At 45.4% G+C, this 12,452-nt stretch overlaps 1 long non-coding RNA gene and 1 pseudogene across 1 annotated transcript in view; both read left to right on the top strand.

Annotated features, from left to right (window-relative positions):
* Positions 1–12,139, top strand: part of LOC129525644 (uncharacterized) — a 59,514-nt gene extending 47,375 nt beyond the window's left edge. The window contains exons 5-6 of the long non-coding RNA XR_010129270.1: positions 10,718–10,841; positions 11,507–12,139. This is a non-coding gene — a long non-coding RNA (uncharacterized lncRNA). The remainder of the gene's footprint in view (positions 1–10,717; positions 10,842–11,506) is intronic.
* LOC101140231 (ubiquitin-like) lies at positions 674–1,080 on the top strand (annotated as a pseudogene).
* Positions 12,140–12,452: the final 313 nt, after the last annotated feature.

The following is a 12,452-nucleotide window of genomic DNA, read 5'->3' as shown; positions in this document are numbered from 1 at the left end:
GAAAAGAAGTCATCATATGAAAAAGATACTTGCACACACATGTTTATAGCAGCACAATTCACAATTGTAAAAATGTGGAACCAGCTCTAATGCTCATCAGTCAATGAGTGGGTAAAGAAACTGTTATATATATATGATAGAATACCACCATAGAAAGGAATGACTTAATGGCGTTCTTAGTAACCTGGAGTAACCTAATCATATTCTCACTGATGAGTGGAAGCTAAGCTACAAGGATGCAAAGGCATAAGAATGACACAGTGGACTGTGGGGATTCAGGGGAAAGGGTGGGAAGGTGGTGAGGGATAAAAGGCTACAAATTGGGTTTAGTTTTTCTGCTCGGGTGATGCGTGCACCAAAATCTCACAAATCACCACTAAAGAACCTACTCATGTAACCAAACACCACCTGTTCCCAATGGACTGGAAATAAAAAATATGGAATTTTTTTATGGAAAATAAAAATAAATTAAAATATGGAAATAAAAAATAAATTAAAAATAAATAAAATTTTTTAAGAAAGAAAGGTCTTGTAGATATAATTAAGAATCTCAAAGATGAGAACACACTATCAGGGTAGGCCCTAAGGGACAAGAGTCCTTGTAAGAGGCACGCAGAGGAGAGATACACGTGGAGGAAGGTGATGTGAAAATGGAGGTGCTCTTTCTCTTCAGTGAGGCGGCCGAGCTGCAGACTCAGAGATGCAGATCTTTATGAACACCCTCACGGGCAAGACCATCACCCTTGAGGTGGGGCCCAGTGACACCATTGAGAATGTCAAAGCTAAAATCCAAGACAAGGAGGGCATCCTGCCTGACCAGCAGTGTCTGATATTTGTGGGCAAACAGCTGGAGGATGGCCACAGTCTCTCAGACTAGAACATCCAGAAAGAGTCCATCCTGCACCTGGTGCTGCGCCTGCGAGGTGGCATTATTAAGCCTTCCCTCCATTGGCTTGCCCAGAAATACAAATGTGACAAGATGATCTGTGCCAGTGCTGTGCTCACCCCCATGCTGTCAACTGCTGCAAGAAGAAATGCGGCCACGCCAACAACCTGTGCCCCAAGAAGAAGGTCAAATAAGGCTCTTCCTTCCCCACAGGGCCTCATGGCCCTGGGGATCAATAAAGTGTCCCTTTCATTGACTGGAGCAGGAAAAAAAAAAAAAAGACAATGGAGGCAGAGTTTGGGGTAATGTGTCTATAAACCAAGGAGTTCCAAGGACTACTGTCACCACTGTCAGCCACCAGAAGGTAAGACAGGAGCAGGGAACAGATCCTCCCTCCCAGCCTTCAGAAGAAACGAGCCCTGTGGACACTTCAATTTCCCACTTCTGGCCTCCAGAACAATGAGAGAATGGATTTCGATTATTTTAAGCTATCCAGTGTGTGGTCATTTCTTGGAATAACCCTAGAGAATGAATATACCTACACAATTCTATAAGTTAATGATTACCGTATCAATAGTCCACTTTACACGTGTGGAAACTGAGGCATAGGGAGTTTAGTTAGCATCTGAGTGGCCAGGAAAGAGTGGAAATCTGAATTTAAATCCACCTGTCTAGTGCAACGTCGTCCTCTTAACCATGCTCTAGACTGCCTTCCTGAGAGCCGACTGCATTTCTTCTGTGTAGAAGGAGAGTTGAGGGGAAATGAGAAGCAGTTTTTGTCATGGAGATTTGTATAAGACTAGGGTCCAGGCAGTTCTGTTTTAGGGCCCTGGGTGACAAAAGGCATGCACCATGGCTGGGTGCAGTGGCTCACACCTGTAATCCTAGCACTTTGGGAGGCTGAGGTGGGCAAATCACTTGAGGTCAGGAGTTTGAGACCAGCATGGCCAACATGGTGAAACCCCATCTCTACAAAAAATACGAAAATTAGCCAGGTGAGATGGCAGGTGCCTGTAGTGTCAGCTACTTGCAGGGCTGAGGTACAAGAATCGCTTGAACCCGGGAGGCGGAGGTTGCAGTGAGCTGAGATCATGGCCCTGCACTCCAGCCTGGATGACAGAGCAAGACTCTGACTCAAAAACAAAACAAAACAAAACAACAATAACAACAAAAAAAACAAAGCATGCACCAAGAAGATCATGAATAAACTTACTAAATGAGGGCTACCCCTAGCCAATCTAAGCAGTAACTAGGGAAGGTAAGGGCAGGTGAGTAGGAAATGATTCTGCAATTCCACAGGTAAGGGACATGAGTTAGAGACCTGTGGGTGTTTAAGTTAACATAACCTTCTTCGGATCTGGAGGCTGGAAAGTCCTGGGAAGGCTTGGAATGATTGTCACCAGCCAAAGGAGCCTTTGTTATATAGAGACTCTGTAGGCCATATTTTAGAGAGAAAGGTCACAGAATGGGTGGGTGGAGGCCTTGGAGAGTGAGGTAAGCTTAGAGGTGGAAAGAAGCCAAGAAGGAAGCAGGCAGGGGTCAGGATTAGAACTTGGAAACAAAGGGCAAGTCCAACTTCTCGTGGATAGTCACTGCACCCGGACACACAGTGACTCTGCGGCCAGGTGGATACCAGCCAAGCCAGCTGGACTTGTGGGGCATAGGATATCCATGGCACTGCACAAGAATAAAGGGGATTGAGTTGTTAAGGAAAACTTTTAGATGAACTAGAGAGTATGTCTTCCTCAAAGTTGATGTGAATAAATGGAGAATCAGAGCTCAAAGAGGAAAGCTGGCACCTTCAATCCCCAAATTAGAAGCGTCATGGATTCATTAAATGAGTATTATGTGCTGAGCTTGGCACCTGCTGCTGGAGTCTTTTTTTTTTTCAGATGGAATCTTGCTCGGTTGCCGAGGCTGGAGTGCAGTGGCGCGATCTCAGCTCACTGCAACTTCTACCTCCAGGGCTCAAGTGTTTCTCCTCCCTCAGCCTCCCAGGTAGCTGGGACTACAGGCATGTGCCACCAGGCCCAACTAATTTTTTGTATTATTCGTAGTGACGGGTTTTTGCCATGTTGGCCAGGCTGGCCTCAAACTCCTTATCTCAGGTGATCTGCCCACTTTGGCCTCCCAAAGTGCTGGGATTACAGGTGTGTGCCACCATGCCTGGCCAGGAGTCTTTTAAAATAAGAGAAATTAAGCATGTTTGAGGAGACGTTTGTTGTTTGACTGAGGAAATAAAGATTACATATGAAACTCTCTGGAGAAAATGGCACAAGGGTGCATATTCACAAACAGAATTATATATTTTAAATCTAACTTCCAAGGAAGATGAGAGAAGGTGGTAATAAGGTGGATATAGAAGATAGACTCTTACATTGCAAAGAGAAGGCACCAAAGATTAACTTAAGCCCTAGCTGTTAAATACACATCACACATTACTATCTCTCCTCTCCTTCCATGACCCATGGCAGACATCACTAATCCATCATGGTACTCTTTCCTGTCCAGGCTTCATGTTTGCAGACACTGTACTAGACAGGCACTACCAGAAGTGGCATGAGAAGTGAAATCCCCTAACTCTCCTACCCTTAGGTCATGAGAGTTTATTTTATAAAAATGCAGGCAAGTATGAAAGCATAGGGAATAACAGTGTTTCCAAGACTAGGCTATAGAGCAAGACTCATGGGAAACAAGACCAGTGTTTCACTTCCATTCTGGATCCAGCAGTAGTTCTAGTAACCTTGATTCACCTTGTATCTCCCTCAGAGAGAGAGGGAAAGAGAGAGAATCTGATGACGGAAATAATTTGTCATCAGCCAATATGGCACGACAGTGACTATCCTCAAGATAACTTATAGATGGCTGACTTTTATTATGAACCCCTCTTTTCAATTACATTTACATTGAATGGCAACTCTTTAATCCAAGGGTCAGCAAACTTTAATGAAAAGGGCCAGAGAATAAAAATTTTCAGCTTTGCAGGCCATGCAGTCTCTGTCACAGTGACTCAGTTCCACTGTTGTAGCACAAAAGTAACCATAGATAATACACAAACCAATGAGTGTTGCTGTGTTCCAATAAAACTTTATTTACCCAAACAGGTGCCTGTGGCCTAAAGTTTCCAACTGTTTTAACCAATCGACTGTGGCCAGGGTAGTGGGATCACAGAATACAATAATGACATCATTATGCAGAAGGAACTGTGTTCTTCTCAGAAGAAGACCACATGCTTCATGCTTTGCAGGTGTTGAGTGTTTAGTGGACTCTCTGGGGTGGCACTGGAGTCAGTAGCTGGGGCTATGCTTGTCAGAAACAGGTTCTAAAAGCTATCTGGTGGTTTTTAGTAAACTAAATTGCATTTATTTTTGTTACTTTTTTTCTGATGTCTTCCTCCTTTTACCATTTCCTTTTTGTGTATAATAGAGATGGGAAGTAGGTGGCTTGCCCGTTATCATTCCCTATTGCCTCAGTCCTGGCAGACATCACTAATCAATCACAACACTCTTTCTCACTGAGTCCATATATGACTCAGAATCCCTCTTAACCTACAACAGTCACAACCAGTCAGTCACAGGTCGCCCTCAACAGGCAACCAGTTTGCTCTGATAGTCAGAAGAAAGTAGAACAGAGGAATGACAAAGAGGTTTGAGAATAGGCAAGTTCAAAATGGAATTAGAACCAAGATTCCCAACACCTTCCTATCCCTGGGCTAAAACCCTGCTTTAACAGATTTACAGTAGACAAACCCTGGGGCAGATTTTTAAAAATTCCTTGTCAAGTTGTTAAACATTTTTCCTGTTTTGGCAGATGTTCTTACTCTGCCACTTTGAAGGGTCTGTGGAAACTGCATTTCAACTACTTCCTAGGGGAGCCTTTGTGTGAAATCTGGTACATCTTTCTGGTTGAGCTGGGAAGAACATTGCAGCACAGATGTTTGCAACCCCTTACAAAGTTCCAGACCTGGCAATATCTATCCAATGTGCCCCTGTGTCAGGCCCAGAGCCCCAGCGGGCAGCCCCAGTGGGTTTTCTTCCTGCTGTTGGAGCAGCCTTTGCTCCAGGCCCACTGTGCGGAAATGGCACCTGGAGGAACATTGCCTCTAAATGTTTCCCCTCTGGTCACCACCTTCCAACTCGCATGTTAAGAGGAGGAGAAATCAGCTTTTAACACCATCCAGTCACCCTCCTTAAGCACCTGCTTCTGCATTTGATCTAAGAAATTGGGGAAGGTCAGATCTGGGCTTGGAAGGAGTGAGAGGTCTTGTCAACAGGCGATTCCAGTCGTGAGGGAACAGGAGTAATCAGAGGCAAGTCTGAGAGTCTGGGGCAGTCAGAGAGCTCACCTGGAAAATATTTCAGGAGAAGCTGTCGTGGGCATTCTGAGTGCCGACAAGATGTGTCAGGGAAATCCACTGGGTGCTTTTAGGAAGCAGTCATTTTCTCTCGCAGAATGTTGCTGGGCTTTCGAGCTAGGGGCCCAGAGGGAGTTGGCTGGCATTGAAGAATTAGCCAGAAGAATTGGAGCAGCAACTGTGGGAAAATCAGCATGTTTGGGCCTGGAACAAGGTTTTTCTTTTTCTAAACCCTATTTGCTCCCATTCTCCCTTCTCTGACCTCGTTGGTGAATGTAGCAAATGATTTGGCCTCCGTGCCCCCATTTGCAAACTGTGGTACAGTGGGGATGGGCGTGGGCTCTGCATCACACTTTTTGGGTTTGAGTCCCAAGCCTACCACTTGCTAGCTGGGTGATGTTTGGGAGGTAACTCCTTCTCTCTATGTTTGTTTTCTCATCTATAAAATGGTAATAATAATAGCTCACACCTTGTAGGGTTGTTAGGAGGGTTAGAAGAGCTAATTCAGGTAAAGGATTTGGAACACATGATAAGCACTGGTATTCACTTGGTGTATGTGTTAGACTGTTCTTCCATTTCTATTAAGAAATACCTGAGGCTGGGTAATTTACAAGGAGAGGAGGTTTAATTGGCTCACGGTTGTGTAGGCTGAATGAGAAGCATGACGGCAACATCTGCTCAGCTTCTGGTGAAGGCCTCAGGAAGCTTGCAATCATGGTAGAGGGTGACAGGGAGCCAGCATGTCACACACTGAGCATGGAAGCAAGAAAGAGAGGGAGGTGCATACACTTTTAAACAACCAGATCTTGCGTGAACTCACTCATCACCAAAGAGATGTCATTAGGCCTTTCATGAAGGATCCACCCCCATGATCCAAACACCTCCCATCAGGCCCCACTTCCAACGTTGAGGATTATATTTCAACATGAGATTTGGAGGGGACAAATATCCAAACATATCAATATATATATGAAGTCATGTTTGTTGACATATAATTTACATTCAGTGAAATACAATATGCCCTTTTTCAATGTACAGTTCAATGATTCCTCACGAATATTTATGGGCATGTAACCACCACCACAACCAAGCTATAGAACCCCTCAATCACTCCGAAAGGTTTCTTCTTTCTTCTTCCCTCACCCCAACCCCTGCCAGCCACTGATCTGATTTCTGTCCCTATAGTTTTGACTTGTCCAGAATGTCGTTTAAGGGATTCATTCCATGTGTAGCTTCCTGTGTCTGATCTTTTTCATTGTGCATAGTGCTTTTGAGATTCACCCATGTTGTATATACAGTAGTTTGCTCCTTTTGATTGCCAAGTAATATTTCACTGTGGTAGTCAGTTCTTGCATTGCCATAGATAAATACTTGAGACTGGATAATTTATAAAGGAAATAAGTTTAAATGGTTCACAGTTCCACAGGCTGTACAGGAAGCATGGTGGTATCTGCTTGGCTTCTGGGGAGGCCTCAGGAAACTTACAGTCATGGCAGAAGGCAAAGAGTAAGCCAGCACTTTACATGGCCGGAACAGGAGGAAGAGAGCAAGGGGGGAGGTGCTATAAGCCTTTAAACAACCAGATCTCTCAAGAACTTACTCACTGTCTTGATGACAGTACCAAGGAGGAAATCCACCCCCACAATCCAATCATCTCCCATCAGGCTTCACCTCCAACACTGGGGATTACATTTGAACATGAGATTTGGGTGGGGACACAGATCCAAATCATATCAGTATGGTTGTTCCATATTTGGTCTATTTATTTACCTATTGAGAGACATTTAGGCTATTTTCAGTTTTTGGTGATTATGAAGGATGCTGTTGTGAACATTCACATATAAGTCTTCTTGTAGATGTATGTCTCATTTCTTTTGGGTTAATACCTTGGAATAGCATTACTGCGTAACCTAGTAAGAGTATGTTTGCTACAAAAGAAACTGCCAAACTGTGTTTCCAAAAGGCTGTACCATTTTGCATTCTTACTTTCAGTGTATGAAAGTTCTAGTTGTTTCACATCGTTGCCAGTATTCATATTGCCAGTTTCTTTCATTTTCTTTTTCTGGTTTAAAATTTTATCCTTTCTGGTGGATAAGTAGTGCTATTTCATTATGGTTTTAATTCGAATTCCCTAATGATTAATAATGGTGAGCATCTCTTCATGGGCTTAGTTGGCAAATATATCTCTTCTTTGGTGAGCTTTTGGGTTTTTTAGGAGTGAGAACAGAGTTTGCATGAAGCTGCTTACTCTTGTTCTTAATACGACTGGAGTTCAAGGTAGAGGCCGTATATATGTCTTTGGGTTTATTCTGTTTTGAGTGGTGGATGAACCTGTGTAACTGAAGGAAGCTGAGGGTTCAGATTGGTACTGGCTGCAATTGCTTCTGTTTCTTTTTCCCCCTCTGTTGGCTCTCCCTTCTGCTGTGTTGGCTTCATTCCTGGACTCCCTACAGCTGCCTCTGGGAGCTACAGGCCATCTTCTAAGGGGAAAAGATGGCAGCAGTGCTCTGGGAATCTCTACCTCCCCAAGCCCAAGGTCAGCACGTGGAACACATGCTTCTCTCCTAGCTTTCTCACTGAGAGCTTTTGTGAGGCTCATTAGGCCAGCTGGCCATCCAAGAACCAATCACTGTGGCTAATATCTAGGTGATATGTCTGCCCCGGGAGCTGGGGTGGGGCCCATGCTGGCTTCAGGGACTAAGGGTGGGGAACAGCTGAATACAATGAATTGTTAGACCTAGTCTTGGGGGACTCCACTCTGGCTTCTTTGGGCTATGTCCCTTCCCACAGGATGGGAAGTCCATGGGGCCTAAGGGAAGACTTTGCTCTGGGTAGTGGAATCCCTGAATTCCATACTTCAATAGTTCCAGGCCTTATTCCAGGCTCTGCATAGACCTCTCTGCATCTGTCCTCCCAGCAGATTCTGAGGCTTCTGGTCCTAGACCCGAGGGACAGTTGTTAAGGGGGTGGTGGGATATGGGTGCAGTTTGCATGTAGAAACCAGGAGACCCCTTGAGTGCACTTGAGTCCTGGGGATATGGAGAACTGGGGTGGAAAGAAGCTGCGCTCCTTTCCTGACACTTCATGTTCCCACGGGAAACTCTGGAAGCCTGAGAAATCTAAATTCAAAGCTGTTCCCCTGGCCTCAGCTTCCTTCAAGGAACATAAAGGCTGAGTCAAGGGAGATGCATGCTAGGGGCATCTTATGAACAGAGGTTGCCCACCTTGGGCTTGGAGAGGTGGGGAGAAACCTTGGGACCTTGTGGGACTTAGTTTGTCCTCCTGCCCTGCATATAACTGGGTCCTCCAAGAATCCCATACCAAGGTAGGACTAAATGTGCAAGCATTTTATTAAGAGAAATATCTATGGGAGGAAATAAAGCGGGAGCCAGCTGCAGAAGGCTGGGTGAGCCATGCAGGTCTGACCCAGAGTAAAGGAGAGAGGGAAGGAAGGCAGGGTGGAAGTGTTCTAGACCATGGTGCAGCCCAAGGAGGTTCAGCAAAGCCATGGGGGGAGGAAGGCGGATCCTCAAGCCAAAGTCCACCATCCATAAAGTCCCATGTGTATCAGGAACAAACCTGCCTTAGTGTCCCTGCTGTTGTCAGTCACTGGCTAGGGGCAGCCATGGGAAATGCAGCCCTTCCTGAGCAAAAACAGTGATGAATGTCATAGTTCAGTGCTGGGGTCCTCAGTCAACTTCACCTCCTGTAGTTAGAGGTCTGCAAGGTGCACCCTCATGGCCTCTACACCTTGAGACCTCACATATTAGGGATGGACTTGACTTGATCCCTGAGTAAGGAAAGTTACTGGAAAATTGGGAAGTGGATCCTGGGGACAGCAAAGACTCCCAGTGACCCAGGACACTGAAAACAAGCAAAACTGAGATATCCTGGGCCTTAGGAATGTTGCTTTGAGCTCCGTACAGCCAGGCAAATCAGGACTATCAGTAACTTTGATAATGGAAACCAGGACTCCCAGTCTCTGGCCTTATCTCTAGTGGTAGTTTGGGAAAGCTCCTACTCTTACTAGCACATGAGTCACCCAGAAATCTTATTAAAATACATCTTCAAATAGCCTGGCATGTTGGCACATGCCTGTGGTCCTAGCTACATAGGAGGCTGACATGGGAAGATTGCTTGGGCCTGGGAGGTCAAAGCTCCAGTGAGCCATGATTGCACCACTGCACTCCAGCCTGAGTGACAGAGTGAGACCCTGTCTCAAACCAAACAAATAAAAGACACTAAAAATGCAGTGTCAGAATTGGCAGGTCTGGGCAGGGAATGAGAGGTGTGGTCCTCAGCCCCCAGTGGATGCTGATGTGGGGGGTGTACGGGCCACATCTTGAGCAGTGAGGAGATGGAGCTCTGGCATGAAATGGGTACTTGAGAAAAGGTAGTTCTGATAACCCTCGTGTTTCCCCAGAAGAGGGCTGTGTAGATCTTTTGCTCAGACTCTCACAAACATTTCCAAATGGGGTCATTTCTGCAGAGCTGTTGCCAACTGGGGAACAATGAAGTGACACGAAGCGGTGGCACGAAGAGAGGCTAATGGCCGACACGTGCTTCCCTCGGCAGGTGTGGGGAAAGCCAGACCGGCTGAAGGGGAAGCCTCTAATTGGCGAGGGAAGTCGCTGGGCTTAAACAGGATGCAGGGAGAAGGCTCCATCGGGCCTTGGGATTGTGCTTACAGGGAGCACACCAAGAGCAGCAAAGGCCAACTCATAGAATCAGCGATGAATCTTTGTGTTTCAGCAGAAGGAAAGTGGAGCCAGGAAGTGAAGCCTTTCCTGGTCATTGGACTTTCCATTACGGAAGAGCCCCACTGGATGCAGGGGATGCCTCTGAAAAGTCCCGTTGAGCATTCAGTCCCATTTGCACAGCACCTGGCACGGTACTGTTTATGCATCGGATTTTTTAAATGATCTATATTTGTTCACTTAATGGCTGCTGTAACAAATTACCAAAAACTTGGTGGCTTAAAATAGCAGGAATGTATTCTCTCCTAGTTCAGGGCGTAGGAAGTTTGAAATCGGTAGCACTGGGCTGAAGTCAAGGTGTCGGCAGGGCCGTACTCCCTCGGGAGGCTCCAGGAGAGAATTAGTTCCATGTCTCTTTCAACTCCTGGAGGAAGGTTCTAATTGGTGAGGGACAAACAGACTGAGATACTATCTGTGTGTGGTGTTTAGAGACAGGCTGCTTGGGTTTACATCTCAGCTTTGCCACTTGCCAAAAGTGTGATGTAACTTTGCCTAAAAGGCAAGTTCCTTTTCCTCTCTGAGACTCAGTTTCTTCATCTGTAAAATGGAATTGATAATCATACCTGGTATCCTCAGCTTGTGTTAGCGTTACTCCAATCTTAGCAGTGGTGGCTTATAATCTCTCTGCTCCATCTTCACAGCACTTCCTCCTCAATGTGTGTCAAATCTCCCTCTGCCTCCCTATTTTTTTCTTTCCCCTCCCCCTTTATTTTTTTTTAGACAGGGTCTTGCTCTGTCTCCCAAGCTGGAGTGTAGCAGCATGATCATGGCTCACTGTGCAGCCTCAACCTCCTGGGCTCAAGTAATCCTCCTGCCTCAGCCTCCCAAGTAGCTGGGACTATAGGTATGTACCACCACACCTGGCTAATTTTTGTATTTTCTATAGAGACAGAGTTTCACCATGTTGCCCAAGCTGGCCTCGAACTCCCAGGCTTAAGTGATCCACCCCCCTCAGCCTCCTAAAGTACTGGGATTACAGGCATGAGCCACTGCACCTGGCCAGCCTCCCTCTTATAATTAATGTGTTTAGGATCATTCCTATTTCAACACCTACAACTTCATCCCATTTGCAAACATGTTTTTATTTTTATTTCTATTTTACCATGTGGGGTAAAACATGGTAAAAAATATTTAACATTCACAAGTTCCAGGTATTCAAAAGTGGATATCTTTCGGGGCACTAGTTCTCAGCCTACCATGTTATCTGTCTCCCTCATTAGGATATAAGCCCCTTGGGGGCAGGGATTTTATCTGTCTTGTTCACAGTTATGAACAAGTGCCTGTAAGAGTTCCAGACATACATTAGAGGCTTGATAAACATTTGCTAAATGAATGAGTGAATGAATTTCTAAGACAAGAGGAAGGAAGTTTGCTATTGAGAGACACCGGCACAGAATCCTTTTGTGAAGCGTTCTTGATCATCTGAATAACTGCCTTTCATTTATGCACTTAAAAAAGTGAATCTTCCAGGATCTCAGTGACTCAGTGATGTCCATCTTCCCTACACAGGTTGAGAGGTCATTCTTACCAAGAGCAGCAAAGACCAACTCATAGAATCAGTGATGAATCTTCGTGTTTCAGCAGAGGGAAAATAACCACCTTTAGCTCACCTCGCAATTGCTGTACCTTTTCATGCCAAAATTTCATTGAAAGTGTCTGAGTGCACACAAACAGACTGAAGCACCGCCTATGTGAGGTGCTTAGAGACAGGTTGCCTGAGTTTACACCTCGGCTTTGCCACTTACCAGCAGTGTGACCTTAGGCAAGTGCCTTTTCCTCTCTGAGGAAATTGTCTCAGGGATAAATGAATGAACCATTTGGTGATTGGATGAACCCACAGTTCGTCTCAGCCTGGCAGTTTGCCATGATAATGTGTCTTCCAAATGTGCACAGAAATAATGTGGATCCCAGCGCAAGTAAGACCACTGGGCATGAATAACCAATACTTTGAGAATCGTGTGATGTTTAATTTTAATATGTGCATTTGGTCCTTCATAACTGGCTCCTCTTCAGGATGTGTACTTCAACTCAGACAAGGTGCACACAGGTCTCTTGAAGATGCCATTATAGATGTCTGCAAATAAATGACTGAAATGTAAGACTATCTGGTCTCTCTAAAGTAAAAGGAGGCAGTGCTTGGGGTTCTTGTCTTGCTTTCAGTCTTAATTAGCTCTCTTTTGTCCTTGCCCCAGCTTCAGGAGCTTACCAGTGTTTTGCCCTTGAGCCCTGAGTCCTTGCAAAGGCAGATGGAAGTTCAACTGGATTGAATTGGGGCAGCTCTGCCCACCAGCTTCTTCTCCCGGGCCTTTGGAGATGGATGTTTGGCCAAGACCTTGTCCAACTGGGGCATCTTGGTCCAACAGCTTTTTCTTGGAGGCTCTGGGGGATAAGTGCTTGACTACTAGTCCAAAAGTGGAAATAGGGAAGTGTGACCTTGGCCAAGTTACTGAACTTC

Source organism: Gorilla gorilla, chromosome 10 (assembly GCF_029281585.2).
Source record: "Gorilla gorilla gorilla isolate KB3781 chromosome 10, NHGRI_mGorGor1-v2.1_pri, whole genome shotgun sequence".
Classification (NCBI taxonomy): domain Eukaryota; kingdom Metazoa; phylum Chordata; class Mammalia; order Primates; family Hominidae; genus Gorilla; species Gorilla gorilla.
This window is presented reverse-complemented; position numbering and strand designations above follow the sequence as displayed.